Consider the following 9,352-nt stretch of genomic DNA (forward strand, 5'->3'; position numbering starts at 1 on the left):
TGTAATCAAAGTAACAGGTAAGTGGTGTTTACTGCCGGAGCTAAAATGTTTTACATGGATATTTTAGGGTGTGTCTAGGAAACAGAATAAACGTTGATTATCTTTATTTTGTCTTTCTGGAAACTTCATATGTTTCCTCTGGCTTCTGACCATAATTCATCACTAAATGATTTACCCCAGGCCAATTTCCATTTTTCATTTAAATAATCTAGTAACAAAAAGAATGAGGCATTCTGCAAGAAGGTATATGACCAAGTAATCATTCTGCCTTCATATCCCTCAGGGGGAAATTATTAGAGATGAGATAACCTTCCTGGCTACCCACCATTACCATTGTAACAAGGATGGATGATGGGACCCACTTGACATGCAGCCAAAGGCAGACTGAATGGAGTGTGTGGTACCTGAACCTGAAAATGACAAGGATTTGATGGAAATAAACGTGTGAGAAGAGTGAGAGATTGGAGCACTTTTGGGAAAGTTGGGAATCTGGCTACACTGTTCCCCTTTAAAATACACAGCACTCAGACTTTTGGTGAGTGAAGCTTGCTATCGTCCTCGTGTGACCTCAAGGCACCTTGAGGGGCTTGTTAAATTTTCTTTAGTGGGAAATATACACCTGCTGTCCAGAGCAGTGAGAGCCAGAAGACCTGGGTTCTATTACCGGCTCTGCCACTCACTTGCTGTATGACCTTGCACAAGTTACTTCACCTCTGTGTGGGTCACTTTCCCCACTTGTCTAATAGGCATTACAATTTTCATCTGTCTTTTTTTTTTTTTTTTTTTTTTACAGAGCATTGAAATCCTTGGATGGTGAGTATAAAGTATTATCTATCCTATAAAACTACAGGAAAAAAAAAGGCAAATAATATTTTACATTGATAGAACCCCTTTTACCCCAAAGGATCTGAAAGAACTTTACAAACTATTTCAGTATATTACTCAAAACTCACATTCACTTCTAGGACTGGGTAAGGGACTACAAAATTTAGCTTTATATATACACAATGTCTTCACGTGTCATGGAAATGCAGCCTTCTCTGGAGTGGAACAGAGCAGTGTTTAGCAGAACTGAAACTGCAGAGAAAATTTAGGGAGACTGAATGCAGTTACTCCAACTGGAATTTGGCCAGTAGTTAAGAGGACTGGGACCATAACCATTAAGTAATGTATTAAGCTTGATGCCAGATCTCATAAGTGATGTGGAAACCTTATTGGCTTCTGAAGAGGATAGGTTGCTCCAGTTTGAACTTTGTTACAGACTAGCTATAGTGTAATGAGAAGTGGGAAGAGAGTACCAAGGGATCTTACTTGACCACAAGTGATACAGACCTAGGCTTTCATCAAGGCTTTTTTATACAGGTAGTGTGTGTAGGCTTTTAAAAATATGTTTAAATTTCAGATGAGCTGCTATAAGAGTTTGCAAGGGAAAAGTGAGCCAGGCTTTGTGTCTTCTCTTTACAAACCGCAGTCCAGGCCTTATAGGAAAAGAAAAGAAACATAATAGATGCCCAAGAATTTACATGCTAAAAATCAGCAAAGTAAGGGCATGGATGCATGAGCCAAGCATGTTCACATAACCAAACGTCTGAAAGAAGATGAACGATTCCAATTTGTCCTACAGCACGTACGTGCCATTAAGATAGAACATTGCTAAGTATTCTGCTGATGAGTTAGTTGAATCTGAAGTCCTCCAACTTCATTCTCTGGTTTATCCTCAGGAACAGTTCTACAAAGAGCATGATTTATCATTATCTTTATGGTGATCTGCCTTGATTTATTGGTGAAATTATGATGATGGATCATACTTAATTATGATAATTAAAAGACATCAAAAATGTAATCGGCTGTTCATCATTTATCTTATAAAGAAAAGAAAAAAAAACCCTGGTATTTAAAAATCCGAATTCTAGGTGTTGATAAAATTAGAATATGTTTTATTCATGCTATGACAGTGATCTTTCATCATTGGATTTCCTTCTCCCCCACTTATAGGAGTTTCACTTTGGAGGCATTAGGGAAGGATGTGGAAGCGGGGCTTTAACCAAACATAGTCAGTGGTCCTAGTTCTGCAATGAGTACCAGGTGGACAGAGGTCATTGTGCCTATGTGGAACCCCACTGAAGTCAATGGGGCTCCTTCTGGGCATAGAGATTGCTGGCACAGAACCACCTGTGGGTCAAGATCATGTGAAAACCTTGGTGGCTGCTGGTGAGGCCAGCTTGCCTCAGGTTTCACCATGTTCAAAGACTAGCATAGTTGACTGTGAGTGGCTGTGTGTAAAGCAACTCAACCGCCCAGGAGGGTTTGGAATAAAAGGAGAATCCCATCAGAAAGTTAGGAAACAAGCATGCTCGGGTCAGCTGGGGTTTCTTTAGTGTCTTTAAAAAGAGTCAAGTAATTATTGACCTGTTAAATTTAACTTTGTTGCAGAATAGTCAAAGTGTAATCATAAAATCAAATAATAATGACTAAAAGGAGAATCCTCGGTATTGAGAGAAAATGGCCAGTGGCTCCAGGTAGCTCAGCAGGGTTGGAGAAGAAATGTTTCTTCCTTGGGAGAGAGATAGTGGTTCCCAGTACCATTGTTGTTTGCATTACTGGAGCTCCTAGCAGCTCCAGCTGAGATGGGGGGCCCTTTTTCTAGGCGACTCTAGAATGTAAATCGACAGGATAGGAAGTATGGTTGTCCTCCATGAATGGATGGCAAACTGAAAGGCCACACAAGGTCTATGTGCCAGTGGTGAAAGATAACAGCTATGGTATGATAACAGTAGTGAAAGATAGCCTCACAGCACGGTGAAGCAGCACCACATTCTGTAAACTGAAAATATTATCGGGGGAGGGTAACTCTAGTCTCCCTTTGCCCTTAACTCATTAGTGTGTGCATATTTCCAGGAGAACAAGCCCTGTAATGTCTCCAGACAGCTACACCGATTAACTCATTTAGCTAAGATAAAATGTATAACTCTAACATGATGGAAATATATGTGCTCATTTTTCATCCTTGTTTAGGGTGAGGCTATGGCTCACCCTATGTGGTCTGGACAGGGAAGAAAGGGGACAGAGCCAAACCTCACTCCCATGTGCAGGCTACCTGCCTCCCAGGTCTCAGTGTGGGGTCTCAGCCACCATTCTCTGTCCCACATAGATGGGTTGGAGGTGTCCAGGTCTTGGTTCCATCCCCACTGACCTACTGGCCAGCATAGACCAGAGGACAATGTACACTTGCATCAGGTGTAGGGCTGACACAGATTCTTTCCCCCCTGGAGTGAGGAATGACTCCAAGTTTCAGTTTGGTCTCTGGTCTTGTCCATCTTCAGAGCTAAAGCAGAGCCCTTGGGTAGCATGATTTTGATCCCTTCATTTAAAGTATTTTCTCTTCCTGTCAATAGGGCAAATACTTTCAGTGACTTCCCCACTTGCTGTGGGTCCTGTGTGCACTTACCACGCTACTCATCTTAAGAAACAAGTGTTTTTGCAGTGACAATTGAAAGAAATTAAGAATGACACATCATGATCATTTATATCATGTGTATCTCAGAAAGTTCATCAATTCATATTACATTAGGGAATATGTAAATAAATGTGCACTCATTTGGCATAGTCCTCAGAGCAATTATTCTTCAGTTGATTTAGTACACTTGATAAAAATAAAGGTTAAGGAGAATGTTAATTTAGGACTTTTTTTTCCACTAGATTTTATAAAGTGTTAACATGCAGATTAATTCCAGGCTTTATAATATTGCATCCACTTCCCTATCACATAAGAACAACTGACATAAATCAGAGGATGGGCCCGATCCTGCTGCCATGAAACTCAGAGAGTTTTGTCATTGACTTCCACAGGAGCATCCCCGATGTCAAAGCCTAGACATAATATGAATTTAATGCAAGGCACGTTAGAGCTCTGCTAAGAACATGCTCACTGGAGCATAATAAATCATGAGAGAGATGGTGTTGTAAGAATTCCTGGGGACGGGGGACCACAGTCAAAGAGTTGGTGGCAGAACTAATTCTATTCTGAGCTAATGAGAAAAATCAGTGTCTGGAGATGCTGTTGGAGACAAGGAAAATCTCAGCCCAGATGAGTTAGAATCTCAGTTTCTCAAGTCCATTATGGGATTGGATACCCGACTAAAAGGACGGGAATCTGATTCTCACCCTAAAGCTGCTAATACAAGACATTTGCTTAAATGGAAGAGATTTGCCAAGGAGTCTGGAGAAAGACACCAGACACAAGGATCTAATACATGGACTTGGGCCAGCCCAGGTGGTTATCTTCAGGAACATCTATGTGTGTATGAAAGCTGAATTCACTGTAGAGGTAACAAACTCATTGTAAGTAGCAAAGGATGCTAATTTTGTGACTCACAAAGTGTCCTTACTGGTCAGTCTTGGATGCTCTATTGGTATCAGACATGGGATGGGACTTAGTCTTCTGACTTCCTAAGAAAGAAACAGTTCTGAAACAGGGCAGGGTTGTGGGAGTGAGTGGAATAAAGAAGGGGCAAATAGAAAAATGCAATAAGAGGTAGAAACCAATGGCCTAGTTACTGTGATTTACCAAGGTAAGCATATGCATTGAACAAAAGATTCCTCCATGGTTGTCTTGCAGCATGATCACATTTCTCTGTACTTTATCAGTGCCATATGTTGTGGTGCAGATTTCAAGGGATTCCTTAAAAACTATTGACAGACAAATACAAAAATACTTGGGCACTTGGTGCAGGTAAATGAAATGCCAGAGAAAGCAGGATATTTTGTGAGTGACTATTGGTCCCGTTTTCAAAACTGGTTTCTAAAGCTCAGCTCCTCAAAGGTATTTAGTACCTTGGAGGATCTGAATCTAAAAGTGCAGATGGACATTAGATGCACACAGTTTGATAGATCAGTTTGAGGCCACTTGGGGACTGTATGACACCTCCACCCCCCCTGCCCAAATATCTGAGGTTAACTATTAATCTTAGCTCTTCTGTATGGGAGTGCATAGCCTTTCCATTAGATCACCACTTAGGCCCTCTGTTTTCAATTAAGTTTATTTTGGTTTTATATTAAGAAGCTGCAAGCTTTGTGTGGGGTCCCAAAGTTCAGAATTCTTTCTCCAAACTTCTGCTAAAGAAGCATCTATTTCTGTAGGAGGAGGTCAGTTGGCCTCCTCCTTGGAAGTTTTCTGAAGAAACTGGCAGAAGTCATTGGATGAAGCACTGGAAAACAGACTGTACAGAGGTTTTTTCCACCAAATGCATCCGATGAAGTGAGCTGTAGCTCACGAAAGCTTATGCTCTAATAAATTTGTTAGTCTCTAAGGTGCCACAAGTACTCCTTTTCTTTTTGCGAATACAGACTAACACGACTGCTACTCTGAAACCTGTACAGAGATGGACAGTGTGGCCAGATAAGAGGTTTTCCATCCCTAATCTCTATGATTTTAGCATTTGTTTCTATCATTTATGGGTCTCTGTCTTGGACCTGGGTTGGTATTGTACTGTCTTTCTTTATTTTTGTATACAGAAACATTGTGTGATGTGTAGAGTTGAGCAAAAAAATTGCAGTGAATGTTTTGATAAACATTGCCTGTTTGTGAATTATCCACAAGCAATTAGTGATTTACTCAAATTTGTTTGATTTGATGATTACATGATGAATAATTTGGCCTCTAGACTGCATGGGTACAGTTCACTGAAAAATATATATTTGATTTGAACTGTTTTGGTTAGCTTTGATTGGACAAGTAGGTCATAAGGTGTGTTTCTGTTCTCTGATTGGCTGAGTGCATCTCTTCGAATGAGTCTTCTGGTGTGAAAATTCATGAGTAGGCATTCCAAATGTGCTTCCTGAATGAAATTCTGTGAAGGGGGCCAGCACAACACATAAGTGCCACTTAAACCCTGGAATGCACTGACTTTGAGCAAATTTTTGCCCTGGAGGGAAATTCACTCCCCATGAATATTAACTTGAAATTCAGTTTTTCCAGGATCATTCCTGCTAGAATTTGGTAGAATGTGCATAGAGCAGGAAATCAGCTGAAATGAATTTCTGAGATGATTCAAATGCATACATACTGAACATGCGTTTCCTGTTCTCCCAACTTTTGTGACATTAAGATCAAGTGGATCAACAATAGGAACAGCTCTCATTCTGCCCTGTTTCAGAGTTTTCTAAAACTTAAATGCATGCTGGGTGGCAAGCATTTTTAGTCCTAAAATGTGAGTGTGAATTAATTAATTTATTTTTACTTCATTCAGCCATTATAGACTAGTTGTGTGCTCATTGATACAGGAGGTTGAGAGGCCTTGTTTTCCCCATCTTAATTTGGGTAGAAACTATGCAAGCTTCCCTGCACTGCTTTGTCGATGTGCATCAGTTCTGACGTGCAAGCAGCACCCCTTGCTATCACAGTCTCAGGAGCCATTTCCAATTCCCCAATGTGGGTGCACATCATTCTGAGGAGACAGAATATGGATCAAAAGCTGTGGAACTTGCCAGAGAGACCTAGTTGCATATGGTTTTCTTTGGAAAGATGTGAGCACATTTCATTAAACAGAAGTGGCAGGAGTGAAAGCAGAATTTGGATACCCACTCTTCAAGCACCCACATCATGTCTCCAAGTCCAAACAGAGGTAAATGAGAGTCTCCCACAGATTAGTACCAAGTACTAATTAGTACTAGTACTAGGCATTTTAGGTCACCTTTTTTATTATCTATTTATATAGGTTAGTAAATGATTAATAGATGTTTTAAGCATGTTACAGACATAAGGGGTGTGTGTTATGTGTGATGGTTTAAACACATCAGTAGGTGTTATAGATGGTTATAAGCCATGGCAGTTGACCTGTTGGACTCTGATAGTCTACCATAATTCAGTAACTATTTATTAAAGCATCTAATAATCATTCATTAACCATTTACAAATGGAACTTTAACATTCTATTCAATATAGGTTCTTATACCTCCCTCATAACTGCAGTATTAAGCAACATGACTAACATCAGTCGCATGTGACCTGTTTCTGTTTTGAGACTGGGGATCTTCTGGGCTCTTCCCTGAGGAACCAAACCTGTGAGATGCTGAGTGACTTATGAGAGGTGCTGAACACTCTCAACTCCCATTGGCTCAGTGGAAGTCGAGGGTGCTCAGCAGGATCAAGCTGGTAGCATTGGAAACATTTTCCCTTGCAAATGTTTGCTCCACGCATCCTTGCAGCTGGGGAAGGCTGAATGCTGCTCCCTCCAGAGCCAGTTGATGTCATTCCTGAGTTGACCAGAGGGAGGCGGTACAGGGCAACACATTCGATACTTCAGTTAATTATTTTGATTAACATTTACAAAGTGCTTCCTCTGCATCTTGGCTCCTTTGATGAATCTTTGAAAACACAGTTAACATAGGTGGCAGCAGAATGTCACCCCCAAAAGAGAAAATTAACCACCCAAGAAGATGAATCTTTGACAGTATAACAGCCCTCTCCCTCTGCTAGACATACCAGCTTCCCTCATCTCCTTCATCCCTGGAAGCCTGAGCAAACAGACAGGCTTCACAACATACCCCGAAGTGGGAAGTGAGTACCAAAGGGCTCTCATGGAGAAGGCTGTGCCAGCAACTCCCTTATAAATCAAAGGAGCTCCAGATGAAGTGCACCTGTGGATCACAACCAGGGGCAGTATCACACAGGTACAGAGATACTCTTTCCCTTTCCCTCATGGGAGTATTTGCATCACCTCAGCAATGCTGATCTCCCAGGACCTTGAGAGCAAACTAATGCCTTGAATTCCTTTACATTGTCCACTTAGACCCCTCAGCCTATTTAATTTCATGCACCTATAGGATATTTTGTTCCCTTCTGGTACCATCATACTGACTGCAGTCACTTCAAACACTGCCAGTCAATCCTAGTTATCAGCAACCGTAGAGAGGACAGGAGGAGGGAGAGCTCATCTAGCAAGCCGGTACCACACAGCCGACTGACTGTGTAATGTATTACTTTTTAATAAGGTAAATATATTAACATTAGAGCAGCCTTCTCAATCTTCAGTACCTAACCATTACATCACTATCAGGAGCAAATGTAATTAGATATCATAAATATGAAAAACAGTGGGACATTTACATAGAGAACACCAATAAGTTGCTTTCCTTGTCATATAATTGAAAACTATTAAGGGTGAACTCTGCAGTTTGCTCATACCATGAGCAAGGATCAAGTTTAATACAATGGGACAGCTCCTAAGCACAGAACAGGCTTATCCAAGATAACTTAAAGGGGCACTGTCCAGGTTTTTTTAGGTCTAAAAGTTAACATACCTGTAAAGTTGATTAACGTTGCAAATACTGTCATGTTCTCAGCTGGGCTGTTTTCTAATCACCACCCCTTACTCTATCAGTTATATAGTGGAGTCAGAAACAACAGAAGTGGCACCACCTCTCAATCTGTCCAAATGAAGCCCTCCCCCACACGCAGGTTGGTGGCATCCAAGTGGACTGCTGTGGACTTGCATTCCTGCAATGCTCTCACTTTGTCAATGCTTCAAGCCTCTTGATCTTCATTTTACCCCTCTGCAGGAAAACCTAACAGTTAAGAAAGGTCAGACATTTAAAGCATGGCACAGCACTCAAATGACAAAGCAGCCACAACAGCAGTAAGTCCACAGCAGCCCTCTGGAATACCACCAGCCTGCATGAAGGGTTTAAATATCCAGAAGGGAGAGGAATTTAGCATAAATTCACTGGGAGTAAGGGATGAAATTGTGAAAATGGACACTTCCTGGCAATGAAATCTATTAGTTTATGGGGTAGTCTCCAAAGGAAATGGTGAGATCACTGCTGTTTGGGATGTCTAAAACCTGGAGGATCTCCTGCCCTGGCTGGAGGAGAGACAAGATGGTCTAATAGGTCTTTCCCAATAGATCAGATAAATGTCCTTTCAGACCAGTCACTTCCTCTTTGTTGGGTGCCATGAATATGGAAGTCCTTTCTTGAGATAGTATCTGGAAACAACAGCATCCTGAGTGTGCTCCACGGCATATCTGGATGTTAAGGTCTGTTAGAAAGAGGATGGTGATCAAATGTTCTCCATGTCCCCAGAAGGTAAGAGAAGAAGCAATGGGCTTAATTGGTAGCAAGGGAGATTTAGGTGGATATTAGGAAAACCTTTCTAACTATAAAGGCAGTTAAGCTCTGGAACAGGCTTCCCAGGGAGGTTGTGGAATCCCCATCACTGGACGTTTTTAAGAACAGGTTGGGCAAACACCTGTCAGGGCTGGTCTAGGTTTACTTGGTCCTGGCTCAGTGCAGGGGGACCGACGTGATAGCCTCTCAAGGTTCTTTCCAGCCCTATCATTGTATGATTCTACAT

The 9,352-nt window shown here is 41.4% G+C and overlaps 1 long non-coding RNA gene across 1 annotated transcript; it reads left to right on the top strand.

Moving 5' to 3' along the window:
• The first annotated feature begins 289 nt into the window (after positions 1–289).
• Positions 290–1,751, top strand: LOC119861957. Its single transcript, XR_005295080.2, has 3 exons — positions 290–535; positions 794–813; positions 1,403–1,751. It is a non-coding gene; the product is annotated as an uncharacterized LOC119861957 (long non-coding RNA).
• Positions 1,752–9,352: the final 7,601 nt, after the last annotated feature.

The sequence above is a fragment of the Dermochelys coriacea genome, chromosome 9, assembly GCF_009764565.3.
Source record: "Dermochelys coriacea isolate rDerCor1 chromosome 9, rDerCor1.pri.v4, whole genome shotgun sequence".
Classification (NCBI taxonomy): domain Eukaryota; kingdom Metazoa; phylum Chordata; order Testudines; family Dermochelyidae; genus Dermochelys; species Dermochelys coriacea.